Here is a 13,747-nt window from a genome sequence, read left to right as displayed (position 1 = left end):
TCATGATTAAACGCCAGCTCGGTCCAGCCAGCTCAGTCCAGCCTGTTATTGAATCATTTCCTGATTAGTCTAGGATTTCTCAATAGTGACACTATTGATAGTTTGGACGAGATAAATATCTTTGTTGTGGAGCTCTGTCCTGTGCAAGGTAGGACGTTTAGCAGCCTGCCTGAGCTCTACAGCCCCTCCATGATTTTGAAAGTTTTCAGACATTACTAAATGTCCCCTGGGGGCACAAAATAGCTCCCACCTGAGAACTACTCTTTAAGCCCACTGAAATCTTTGCCCTTTTCCAAACTCCTGCAACACTTTTTGTCTTTACCGAATTATTTAGTATTAAAGATAGTTATATCCTGTATTATGCTCCGTAATTATTTTATTAGTTGCAACATAGTAGTGTCTCATCCCATAAATGTTTGTTTGAGACTGCCTCACTTGAGCCTGCTGGACAGTAAGACTCAGGATATTCTTTTGCTCCGGGAAATCTTACCTTTTAAAGTTGGGTTCTAGTGTTTGGATCAATTCACTCCTCATGATCCATATATGAAAATGTGAGAGGTTATCCTGAGGAGACCTGTCAGAGACTCCCAACAAATAATACTTGGAAAGACTCCAGTAGACTCCCATGCTAATTTTTTTTTACTAGTAACGTATATAGAATATGGTGTGTAGAATAAATTTAACACTCCTCCTCACTTTGTCCATCAATGAGTATGTGACATTAAAGTATTCCTACTAAGTCACTTGATTTAATTTATCACCTAACGTTGTATACATTTGTATTTCTTCAAAATTAACTGTCTTTAGCTTTATTCATAAACTGAATTGGTGAGTCAGAAATTCACTGATTTATATAATGTGACATTTTATACAAAGAGGCAGAATATTGGCCATAGCTTTTTCCTGTAAGAAGTGCTGAAATGTGTTGTTAGAATGTGAGCTCCATGAGGACAGGGATTTTGGGTTTGCTCAAAACTATATCCCAAGCATGTGGACTAACAAAACATTCAGCAAACATTTTTTTAATACATGAAACTCATTTTGGATGTTGTATTCCTTGCTCAGTTCAACTTGAATTATAATGATAACTTATTCCATCAAGTTTTTATTTCAAAGTCCCTAGTGAGTTCCATCTTGCCAAATCTAATGGTCGATTCCTATTCGCTTGTTTTCTGGGACACCAAACTTTTCTAATTTTCTGCTTAGGTGCTTTTTAGTCTTTTTGGCCTCTCCTTTTTTGTTTCTTTCAAATGTTGAACCAAGCCTCAGGCTCAGTTCTAGAAATTGTTTGACATTTTTCCCCTTGCAGCCTTACTAGGCACTTTAGCTTAGTGTTAAGAATTCACACTCTGGGGGCACCTGGGTGGCTCAGTGGGTTAAGCCTCTGCCTTTGGCTCAGGTCATGATCTCAGGGTCCTTGGACCAAGCCCCGCATCGGGCTCTCTGCTCAGAGGGGAGCCTACTTCTCCCTCGCTCTCTGACTACTTGTGATCTCTCTCTCTGTCAAATAAATACATAAAATCTTAAAAAAAAAAAAAAAAGAATTCACACTCTGGAGCTATACTGCTTGAATTCATTGCCCAGCTTAGCTTATCAGCAGTGACACTGTGCCTCAGTTTCCTTATCTTTAATATGGGATATAGTTGATAAATGGTTCTTAATTTTCTTACCTAAACGTCCTCATTTCTTCATCCTTGCCTATTTCTTTTAGATGGCACCATTGTTTTTTCCTGTCACTCATCTTGGATGTCTAGGAGTCATCATGGTTTTTTCCTTTTTCACATTCCACATACATTCTGTCAGTAAGATCTTTGCCTCTGCATTAAAAACATATCCAGAATTTCCTCACTTCTCCTTACTTGCCTTACCATTATTATCTTGCTCCAATCATTGATATCTCTTTCTTAGGCAAGAGGTTTATAGTTGGGCTGCAGGCTTGCCCCCTGTAGTCAGTTCTCATATACAAAGGTTAGTGATCTTTTAAAAATCTTAGATAATATCACTTACCTGCTCAGAAAACTGCAGTAGCTTCTCATCCCACTTAGAGGGAAATGCAAATTCCTTATGGCTTACAGTTAGCCTCCTTCCTGTGTCCTTGATATGATATTGACCTCCAAACTCTCATTCTAAGCTTCTTGGGTCTGAACACTCCGAGGTCATTCCTGCCTTTTTCTCTATATTGTGCTGTCTAATTTGCTTGTGATGTTCTTCCCCTGGGTATTTGAAGATCTTAATGTTCATTACATCATTCAGGATTGTTCAAGTTAGTTTCTAAGAGAGGCTTTCCCTAATTACCTACTGTAAAAAACAAACAAACAAACTCAGTTTGTACTCCCTCACTCTGTTTTCTTGTTCTGTTTCATTTTTCTTTATGGTACTCAACTCCCTGACATTAATTGATGGATTGAGTGTCTCCTGTATGGATGAGAACTTTTCATTTCAATTTTTTTTTTTTTTTTTAAGATTTTATTTATTTATTTGACAGAGAGAAATCACAAGTAGGCAGAGAGGCAGGCAGAGAGAGAGGAGGAAGCAGGCTCCCTGCTGAGCAGAAAGCCGGATGTGGGGCTCGAACCCAGGACCTGGGATCATGACCTGAGCCAAAGGCAGCGGCTTAACCCACTGAGCCACCCAGGCGCCCCTCAATTTTTTTTTTTAAGATTTTATTTATTTATCTGACAGAGAGAGAGCACTGGTAGGCAGAGTGGCAGGTAGAGAGAGAGAGGGAAAAGCAGGCTCCCTGCTGAGCAGAGAGCCAGACTTGGGGCTCAATCCCAGGACCTCGGGATCATGACTTGAGCTGAAGGCAGACAACTGACTGAGCCACCATACACCCAAACTTTTCATTTCTATCCCTAACAACTAGGGACTGTATCTGATACACAGTAAGTACTCAATAAGTCTTTATCAATTTTTTTCATTTCCAGTCTTGTATTTCTGTTTGGTGTTATCACCTAGAAATCAATCTATCAGAAAACCGAACTTATTTTTCAGTCTGGTTCTACTTTCATTATATGGTAATTTTATGGGGTTCTAGTTATCCTGATTTGAAGCCCTAGAAGCATCTTTGAATCATTACCCTGCCTCTGCCAAATCATCATATCTTTGTTTTTGTAATAGCTTTTTTTTGGATTCCTAATCAGAGTACTTCAGACCAGTTTGTATCCTTTAGACTTGGCCATGTTCTTAGTCTATTTTTCTATTCTCTTCAGTATTATAAACCACAGCCAGTTTAATTTTCATAAATGTTAATGGTACATTTATTCTCCTGCACTATGGTGTGATGGAAAGACTTTGGGCTTTGGGTTTAAATTGCAGGTATGGCATTTGCTGTTAGTAAATGGGCATAGTATGGGCAAGTACAAAAGCCCTTTAAGTTCACTTTCCACCTTTGTAAATAGGGATTAAAATATCTACTCCATGGAGTTGCTATGAGAAATAGTTATAAAAACACATGACATTGTCATTCTTTACTGGAGATGAATAGGCTTCAACGGGATGTTCAAAATCATATTCAAACTTTTCTTCTCAAGTATGCTTTTCCTCTGTTCTCATTACTTCAGATTAGTCACACATGTCAAGAATCTGGGAGTCACTCTTGACTTCTATAGTTGTAATTTTCTGCATTCCAGACAACAAATACATACTATGGTCTATGCGCTAGGCACACTGAATGTGCCCTCGAGGAGTTGGTGTTGCTGTAGTCTGTACACTTTATCTTCCTAAAGACCACATTTGTTTTCCCTCAATTTATGCCACTCATCCTTTCTGTTCTCATTGCTGCTTCTAGGGCAGGCTTAGATCACTGAACTCTTAGATTAGTACAGTAGCCTCAGTTATCCCTGCCTCCAGTCTGTACCCAGTCATTTTCTAGGAGGCTGATAATATCTCTAAAATGTAATATAATCATATATCTCCTCTGATTAAAGCATTTTAGTGAATCTACAGCTTTCACAACAATTTGAACTTTTTGGCATAGCATGTAAGACCTTATAGCATTTAGCTCTTTTTTTTTTTTTTTAACCTCTTCAGCCTTACCTTCCACTATGTTTTCTCAAGGCATATTTCCTTGTTGGCTTTATACTACTACTTTTTTAGGTGTGGATCCTCTGGCTTCACATAGCTTTGTCTTCATTAGTCTTGATTAGGGTTGTTTTAAGGATATGATGCATATAAAGCAGTTAGCACACTAGCTTCTTTTAGAATAATGTTAGATAATAGCTCTGGAGCCTCTAGAGGCTGCTCAGATTCTAAGGGGTAGAATCAGTTACTGTGAAAATATGCTCGGGAGAGAATGTGAAAATTTTAGAATACAGGTCTGTTAAAAGTCTGATAACCATTGGGTTAAGAATGTGTACTCATTGTTTCTTCTGTTTTGATTTTACTTCTCCTGTAAGGTATTCCTTGTATAAAGCTTTTTGGGTTTTCATTTCTATTTTGTGCTTTTTTCTGAGATGCTTCCATGCTGTTCCTTTGACGCCTACTTCCTTTCTGGTTAGTAGAATTTCAGATTGCTTTTCTTTGTAAACAGTTTCTAGTGGTTGGGGGGATAGGAACATTAGATGAAACATTTTGGAAAAATTGATAACCATAATCTCAAAAAGACAATAATTTCTTTTAAGACTTGTTTTCTCCATTAGCCATTTTTGATGAACTGTTAACATCTCTAAGCTGATTGACCTTTTTTTTTTTTCCCTATAGCCAGAACACGATGGGCAGTCATCTTGTCAGCATTTCTCACCTCCCCAAATCTTTGAGAGTTATAAATTCTGAGAAAAGTAGCTGCTTATCAGGAAAAGTTCTCCATTGAGAAGACTGTTGAAATTCAAATGAGGCGCTGCTTATGTTTTTCTGGGTATTGCTAGGCAGATTTCTCAATCTCCTCTTTTTGAGTATAGGCATACCTGGGAGATCTTGCTGGTTTAGTTTCAGATTACTGCAGTAAAGCAAATATTGCAGTAAAGAGAGTCAAATGAATTTTGTTTCCCAGGGCATATAAAATTTATGTTTACATTATACAGTAGCTTATTAAGTATGCAATAGCATTATGTCTAAAAAAAGTACAGACCTTAATTAAAAAATACTTTATTGCTAACGAAAATGCTAACCGTCCTCTGAGCTTTCATTACGTGATAATCTTTTTGCTGGTGGAGGGTCTTACCTTGATGTTGATGGCTACTGACTGATCAGGGTGGTGGTTGCTGAAGATTGGGGTGGCAGTGGCAATTTCGTAAAAGAAAACAGCAACGAGGTTTGCCACATTGATTGGCTCTTCCTTTCATTGAACTCTTTGTAGCATATAATTCTGTTTGACAGTGTTTTACCCATAGTACAATTTATTTCAGTATTGTAATCTATCCTTTCAAACCCTGCTGCTGCTTTATCAACTGAGTTTATGTGATAGTCTAAACTCTGTCGCATTCCAGCAGTTTTCGCAGCATCTTCTAGTAGGTTCCACCTCAGAAAACCACTTTTTTGCTTATCTGTAAGAAGCAACTCCTCATCTGTTCATATTTTATCATGAGATTACAATAATTCAGTCATGTCTTCAAGCTCCACTTCTAATTCTAGTTCTCTTGCTATTTCCAGTTGATCTGCAGTTACTTCCTCCACTGAAGTCTTAATCCCCTCAAAGTCATTCAGGATGGCTGGAATTACCTTCTTCCAAACTATTACTCATGTTGATCTTTTGAGCTTCCTGTGAATTGTGAATGTTCTCACTGGCATCTAGGATGATGAATCCTTTGCAGGTTTTCAGTTTACTTTGCCCATATCTATTAGAGGAATTTGTATCTATGGCAGCTGTAGTTTGTCTGTGTGTGTGTGTTTCTGAGATTTTATTTATTGATATATATATTTCTAAGATTTTATTTATTTATTTGAGAGAGAGAGAAAGAGAGAGCATGAGAGTGGCTGGGGCAGAGGGAGAGGGACAAACAGATACCCAGCTGAGCACAGAGACTGATTCAGGGCTCAATCCCAGGACCCTGAAATCATGACTTGAGCTGAAGTCAGACACTCAACTGACTGAGCCATCCAGCGCCCCAGGAAATGTATTTCTTAAATAGTAAGATTTGAAAGTCAAAATGATTCCTTGATCCGCATGCCACTGAGTGGATGTGGTGTTAACAGACATGAAAACAACATTAATCTCTTTGTACATACATGTCTGTCAGAGCTTTTGGATGGTCAGTTACAATGAGCAGTCGTATTTTGAAAGGAGTATCTTTTTTTCAGAGCTGTAGGTCTCAACAGTGGGCTAAACTATTCAGTAAACCATGTTGTGAACAGATGTGCTGTCTTCCAGGCTTTATTCCATATATAGAGAGCACAAGCAGAGTAGATTTAGCATAATTCTTAAGAGTCCTAGGATTTTCATAATGGTAAATGAGCGCTGGCTTCAATTTAAAGTCACTAGCTGCTTTAGCCACTAACCAGAGGGTCTTCCCTAGCTTTCAAAGTTTTGAAGTTGAGCATTGACGTCTCTCTGGCTCTGAAAGGCCTAGTTGGCATCTTTTGCCACTCTAAGGCTGTTTTGTCTACATTGAAAATCTGTGGTTTGGTGTAGCACCCTGGATAAAGACCTTAGCTAGATCTTCTGGAGAACTTGCTGCGGCTTCTCCATCAGCACTTGCTGCTTTACCTTGTGCTTTTGTCTTACGGACATTGCTTCTTTTCTTAAACCTCATCAATCAATCTCTGCTAGCTTTGACATTCTCTTCTGTAGCTTCCTTACCTTTTTCAGCCTTCATAGATTTGAGGAGAGTTAGGACCTTGCTCTGGATGAGGCTTTGGTTTAAGGGAATGTTGTGGCTGATTTGATCCTCTCTCCAGACCACTCAGACTTTTCTCCATATTGGCAATAAAACTGCTTCATTTTCTTATCATTTGTATGTTCACTGGAGTATCACTTTTAATTTCCTTCAAAAACTTTCCCTTTGCATTCAGAACTTGATTAAGTGTTCGGTTCAACAGACCTAGCTTTTGGCCTATCTCAGCTTTTGACATGCCTTACTGACTAAGCTTCATCATTTCTAGCTTTTGATTTAAAGACACATGTGGCACTTCTTTTCACTTGAACACTTAGAGGACATTGTAGAGTTACTAGTTGGCCTAATTTCAATATTGTTGTATTCCAGAGAATATAGGGAGGCCCAAGGAGAGGAAGAGAGATGGGCCAGTGGACAGTCAGAACACACACACTTTTTCTATTAAGTTCATTGTCTTAATATGGGTGCAGTTTGCGATGCTCCGAAACAGTTACAATTGCAACATCAAAGATCATTGTTCTTTGTATACAGGCATACCTTGAAGGTATTGTGGGCTGGGTTACAGACCGCAGTAATAAAGTGAACATGTAAATAAAGTGAGTCAAATGAGTTTTGTTGTTTCCTGATGTATATAAAAGTTATGTTTATATCATACTGTGGTCTACTAAGTGTACAGTAGCATCATGTCTACGAACAATGCACACACCTTAATTAAAAAACACTTCATGCTAAAAAATGCCCACAGTCATCTGAGCTTTTAGCAGATCATAATCACTGATCACAGAGCACCATAACAAATATAATAGTAATGAAAAAGTTTGAAATATTGCTAGAATTATCAAAATGGGACATATGGAAAATGGAGTCAAAGCAGGGTTGCCACAAACCTTCAATTTGTAAAAAAACAAAAAAAAAACCCCACAGTATCTACAAAGTGCAATAAAGTGAAGGGCAGTAAAGTGAGCTTTGTCTGTAGGAATAATCTGAGGATAAAATGAGATCATTATGAAACTTTGCATTGGTTAGCAGCAAGTCTCTTTTCTTGGTTCACTTTTACCTTCCCTGCAACCCCTGTTTTTGTCTTAGAAAACAGTTTTGACTTTGCTACTCATAAAACCATGTTGAATTGTTACTAATAGTTTTTATTCTTTCCAATTTAAAAAAGACTTGTTTTGTAATTGAGAAGAACTGCGCTGCTGCCCTTGTTGATCTTGAGGCAGCATCAGTAAATAATCTGAATAGTTTAAAAGTTTGGAAATGGGTTGCATTTCTGATGTACGTAAGTTTGAGACAGGTACTGATCCCATTTATGTATCAGAGAGTAAAGAATGTAGTTCATGAGTGTTCAGCCTACCTGCTGATGACTGTACCATACACTCCTGGGTACACCTTAATTCAGGAACTGTAAGATCATACTTAGCTACTATATAGGGACTTTATATTTGATCAGTCATAAGTGTATCCTTTCTAATAAACTACTGACTTTTAAGTTTTAATAAGCTTAGTTATTTTTTAAGAAGGTGATAGATTTCAAGACTTAAGTGTTTCCTTTTACAAAAATGCACTGTTTTTAAAAGGCCTGCTTGGCTACCAGCCAGTAAAGACAGTGAATTAATTATTTAAATACACTATCAGATCAAAGTAATGACTTGCTTTCCTTTTCTAAGATGAAGTAAGTGTTAGACCAGAGGATATTTGATCAGCATGACTCAGTTGATTTTCTTTGGCTTCGTAAGGGTTAGGGGTCTTAGAGATAGAGCTCTGAGAATCCTCAGTTAGAGCAGTCCACTTGGATTTGGTTTACATATTGCATTTCTTTGAAGGTAAAATGTTCTTACAAAGGAGAGTATTGAAAAATAAAGTGTGTGACTGGTCTTTGTCCCTGTTTCCTGAGAGGGAGTCTCTAAATCTTTGGAATTTCTTGAATGATAGGAGCATCTTATTCAAGAAGGGCTCCTTGTATAATGTTTTCATTTATGCTAATGAGATGACTCAGCATGGAAGCTGGTCACTCCAGAAGGACTTATCCTTGTGATTAGGTGGTTGGGACTTTGAGTCATATGATATTAACCAGACCTCTGGCGAGGGGTAGGAGGCGTGGAGATTGAGTTCCAGGCGGTAGCCGACCAGACCTTCATAATAAAATGCCAGTAAAAACTCTAGACACCAAACCTTGGTTGAGCCTCCTGGTTGGTGAGACACATTGATATGTCAGGATGATGCAACCTGAGGGCACAGAAGCTTGGACCTATGCATCTCTTCATTGGCTGATTCAGCTTTGTAATTTTTGTGATAAAATTGTAATCAAAATGCCTTTCTGAGTTCTTTGAGTTGGTATAGTGAATAATGAACCTGAGGGGATAATGGAAACCCCTGATTTTGTGACCAGTTGGTCAAAAGTGCATTTGACCTAGGGACCCGAGAGCTTGTTGCTTGTGCCTGAAGTGGGAAACATTGAGGAAGTTCTGTGCCCTCAACGTGCGAGCTGCACCAACTCCAAATAGGTAGCATCACAGTTGCATTGTAGAGGGTTTTCCACACTGAAAAGTGAGATTGGAAAATCATCGAAGTAGATACTATTAAAGGTATATGTGTTTCTGTGAGTTTTATGGATTCATACTGTAATTACATGAGTCAGTTTAGTATTTATTGAGTCCTTAGGCTGAGAACATGAATATTTTGAAAGAATTGCCCAAAGTAGATATTGTTATTATTTTTAAGGGATTTACAGTGTGTTATGGGAACTTGAACAATGACAGGTAAATTTGACTCAGTTATCCTTTTGGTATATACCGTGCAGCCTGAATGAAATTAAACAGCGTTTCAATATTTGCTTTGTAAGTTATCTGTTTAGTTTCAAGAGTAGTGTTAGTTTCTCATTAGGTCTCCTTTTCCCTCATGCGAACCATTTTCACATATGGGCAGTAGTCTTTTTTTTTTTTTCCTGGAAGTCCAGTTCTGATTAGACTGTTTCCTTGCTGCAAATTCTCTTGGCTGTTTCTTGATTTAATACAAACATTTCATCTTGTATTTTAGGTTTTTGAGTGGTTCCAACCTTTGACAAAGTAGTCTCTATTGTAGCCAGCCTAGCTTCTTTGTTATACTTGTTTTCATAATATTATTCTTTATTATACTCTACTATATATTTACTACTTAAATGGAAACAAAAGAGTTTATTGTTAATCCTGTTCTCTCCTTAGTTTCTAAGTATATCAAGAAGCCTTGCCTGATTCTTTTTTTCTTCTCTCCCCCTAGGTCTTTACCATTTTTTTCCAACTGGCTTCAGGCTTTCCATTTTTTTTTTTTTTTCCTATAATACTTTTTCTTTCATCTATTTAGGTCTCTATCTTCTGGTTTCATTTCTTTTTTTAGAGTCTCAGCTACTTCACATGGCGCCTGGCATAGATTAGGAATTTATTCCATTTTGTTGAATATCTGTCCAAATTTTATTACTTCCTGCAAATAAGTCACTTTTCCAAGATCTCAGATGTCTTGGATGTTTGTATTCTTACACAAGGAATTTGCGTGAATAACCTGCTTTTGTTATCTATCCTATTAGAAGATGGTATGATGACTAGGCATAGGTACCCACTACTCACTAGTTATCACCCATTGCCACTTTATAAGATACTTAATGTAATCCTCTGATGGCAATGACTAGTTGGTAGGTGTTGCTCTATCTCTTGGGGCTATGCTGTGGATTAGGAATTATTAGCCTGCATAGAGTTTGGACAGAATTGGCTGCTTACTATTTTCTGCTTCAAATCTCCAGCTCTCAGTAGTAGATCACAGTGGGGAAATGAGTATTATTATCTGTTGAACCAGGCAACAGGGCTTTGAAGGGAAGTAGGGAGCAGGAATTTGACTGTCTTCACCAAGACCAACCCTTATGGGTAAGAATCTTGGTATGGATCAGGCCTCCTACCCCCAACCTGTCTCAGGCTAAAAAAAAATGAAAATGTTCATGGGGATCATGGTGATGCTGTCTTTCAATCTATCTATTCTTTGAGTTACAGTGTTCCAGTCAAGATAGGTTACCTTCTACTTCTGTATAGCTTTTGTTTCAGAAGAAAATAATGATTTCTTTTGAAGTTTTTCCCTCCTACATAGTTTCTTGTTTTCTCTAACTTGCCCTATTCTGGGTTTTTTGTTTTGTTTTGTTTTGTTTTTTTGCTGTATTTGTTTTGTTTGTCTTTTCCTTTATCTTCCATGTTAAGAAGATTTTCTCAGATAGCTGGTAATCCTTGGTTTTCTGCCCATGGTTAATAATAGAGAAATAAAAAGCACTGTGGAAGCTGTGATCCTGTGGTTAGGCCTTATTGACTGAACTTCATGTTGATGTGGTTTGCCATTTACTGTGGAACTCTCTCTGTCCCTCCATGTTGCTATCTTACCTTTAGGTATTTCCTCTTGGGCTGACCTGGAATCCCCAGAGTCCTGTAATCTCTCTGAGGGTGAAGGTATGAATGAAGGTGAAGGGTAGAATAGAATAATTTCTTTTCTTTTTTTTTTTTTTTTTAAAGATTTTATTTATTTATTTGACAGAGAGATCACAAGTAGGCAGAGAGGCAGGCAGAGAGAAGAGGAAGCAGATTCCCTGCTGAGCAGAGAGCCCGATGTGGGGCTTGATCCCAGGACCCCGAGATCATGACCCGAGCTGAAGGCAGAGGCTTAACCCACTGAGCCACCCAGGTGCCCCAAGAATAGAATAATTTCTGAGAGGGCAGGTATTTAATGGGGGTGGGTGGGACCTCAAGAACACTCCCCTGCTTTCCCAGTTCTAGGATCCCCCAGGACTCACAGGACTCAGTTATAGTTATAGCTATGATTTATTACAGTGAAAGGACCCAAAGTGCAATCAGCAAAGTGAAAGGGCAGATGGGTGAAGTCTGGAAATACCAGGCATAAGCTTCCTTGGCTCCTCTTCCAGTGAAGACATGCTTTATTGTCTTCCAAATAAGACATGCTTAATTCCCCCGGCAGTGAGGTGTGGCAACATGTCATCCAGGGACATTCATTAGACTCAGTGCTTGGGATTTTTCTTGAGAGCTGATCCTGTAGGCGTACTCTGCTTGGCAAGTACCCGAACTCCAGACTCTCACAAAGAAAGCATATTCAGTATAAACCATATTGTCTGTACAATCAGTTTAGACATAGAGGGCCAGTTTTTAAGTTCTGAGAATGGTGAGAACTCTCCCTAAATCTAAGTTCCCATATACCAGGCAATGCATAAACAACCCTTTTAAAGGATACCAGTGAATAAATAAATAAATAAATAAAGGATACCAGTCAGCCCTCTATGTTAACTCTGTTTTTTTAAAAAAGAATTAACTAATTTTTTTAATTTTAATTGTTATTAATATATAATATATTATTTGCTTCTTTTCTGAACAGCAGGTATCAGCATTCACACAGTTGCCTAATTCCTTTATTTTTAAAAATGGACTTTATTTTTTGAAGAGTTTTAGATGCGCAGAAAAATTAAGCAGAAGGTACAGAGATTTCTTGTATCTCTCCTGTCCCCACATACGCAGGAGCTTCCCCAATATCAGCATCCTGCACCAGAGTAGTGTTTCTCTGAGAGACAGAGAGTGTCTCTCAGAGAGAGTTTCTCTCTCACTCAAGAGAAATTTTTAAATATTTTGAACTAAACAAAAATGAAAGTACAACATATAAAAATTTGTAGGACGGGGCCCCTGGGTGGCTCAGGTGGTTAAGTATCTGACTCATGATATCGGCTCAGAGCTCAAACTCAGGGTTGTGAGTTCAAGCCCTGTGCTGGGCTCCACACTGGGCATGGAGCTAACTTAATTAAAAAAAAAAAAAAAGAAAGAAAGAAAGAAAAATTGTAGGATATAGTTGAAATCAGTGCTTACTGGGAATTCATAGCTTTGAATGCATACATTAGAAAAGAAAATCTAAAATCACTAACATAGGGGCACCTGGTGGCTCGGTTGGTTGGGCGTCTGGCTTTGGCTCGGGTCATGATCCCGGGGTGCTGGGATAGAGATGCGCATCAGTCTCCCTGCTCCATAGGGAGCCTCTTTCTCCCTCTCCCTTTTACTCTGTGCTCTTTCTCCCTCTCTTGCTCTCTTTCAAACAGACAAATAAATAAATAAAATCTTTTAAAAAATAAAAAATAAAATGAAAATAAAATCGCTAACATAAGCTTCTACTTTAGGAAACCAGGAGAACGAATCAAATCCAAAGTAAGCAGATGAAAAGAAGTACAGCAGAAATCAGTGAAATTGCAAACAGAAAAGAAAGAAAAATCAATACAACCAAAAGTTGGTTCTTTGAAAATATCAATAAAATTGACAGATGGTTGAAAAGAAAAAAAAAAAAAAGGAAGGAAGATACAAACTACTAATATCAGAAATGAAAGAATATCACTACGGATCTCATGGCCATTAAAAGGATATTATATGAACTTTAAAATGGCTCAGTGATATTGATGGGATCATGGAAACCTCCAATTTACAGCCAGTCAATATAAGCATAGGACATATCCTGGACTTTGACTAGCATCCGAAGTGGAGAGTAAGGGCAGTCTTATGGGACTGAGCCCTAAACCTGTGGGATCTGACACTTTCTAGTTAGACAGAGTGTATCAGAATTGAGTTAAATTTGTGGGACACTGGTCACTGTCCACTAAGAATTAGAGAACTGCTCAATGGTACTGGGAAAACACACATTAGAATTTGAACTCTATGCCCACAAATGTGATAACCTAGATTAAATGGATCAATTCCTTGAAAGACGCATCTGTCAAAATACACACAAAGATAGACAATCTGAAGAGGCCTATATCTATTAAAGAAATTGAACCAATAATTAATAATCTTTCAGGGGCACCTGGGTGGCTCAGTGGTTTAAAGCCTCTGCCTTTGGCTCGGGTCATTTTGTTTAGTTCAAAATATTTAAAAATTTCTCTTGAGTGAACTTTCTAGACCCATATATTATTTAGAAGTGTGTTT

General features: G+C 38.1%; 1 protein-coding gene across 4 annotated transcripts in view; it reads left to right on the top strand.

Moving 5' to 3' along the window:
* STAM (signal transducing adaptor molecule) overlaps window positions 1-13,747 on the top strand; it is a 96,548-nt gene that overhangs the window by 2,695 nt on the left and 80,106 nt on the right. Inside the window, exon 2 of one of the 4 annotated variants that reach the window (XM_047740497.1) lies at window positions 7,302-7,366. The exons of the other annotated variants lie outside the window; for them this stretch is intronic. The gene's annotated coding sequence lies outside the window, so the exon portion shown is untranslated. The remainder of the gene's footprint in view (window positions 1-7,301; window positions 7,367-13,747) is intronic. 4 annotated transcript variants of the gene reach the window in all.

This window comes from Lutra lutra, chromosome 8 (assembly GCF_902655055.1).
Source record: "Lutra lutra chromosome 8, mLutLut1.2, whole genome shotgun sequence".
In the NCBI taxonomy this organism is placed as follows: domain Eukaryota; kingdom Metazoa; phylum Chordata; class Mammalia; order Carnivora; family Mustelidae; genus Lutra; species Lutra lutra.
Note: the sequence above shows the minus strand (reverse complement) of the source record. Positions and strands in the feature narration are given on the sequence as shown.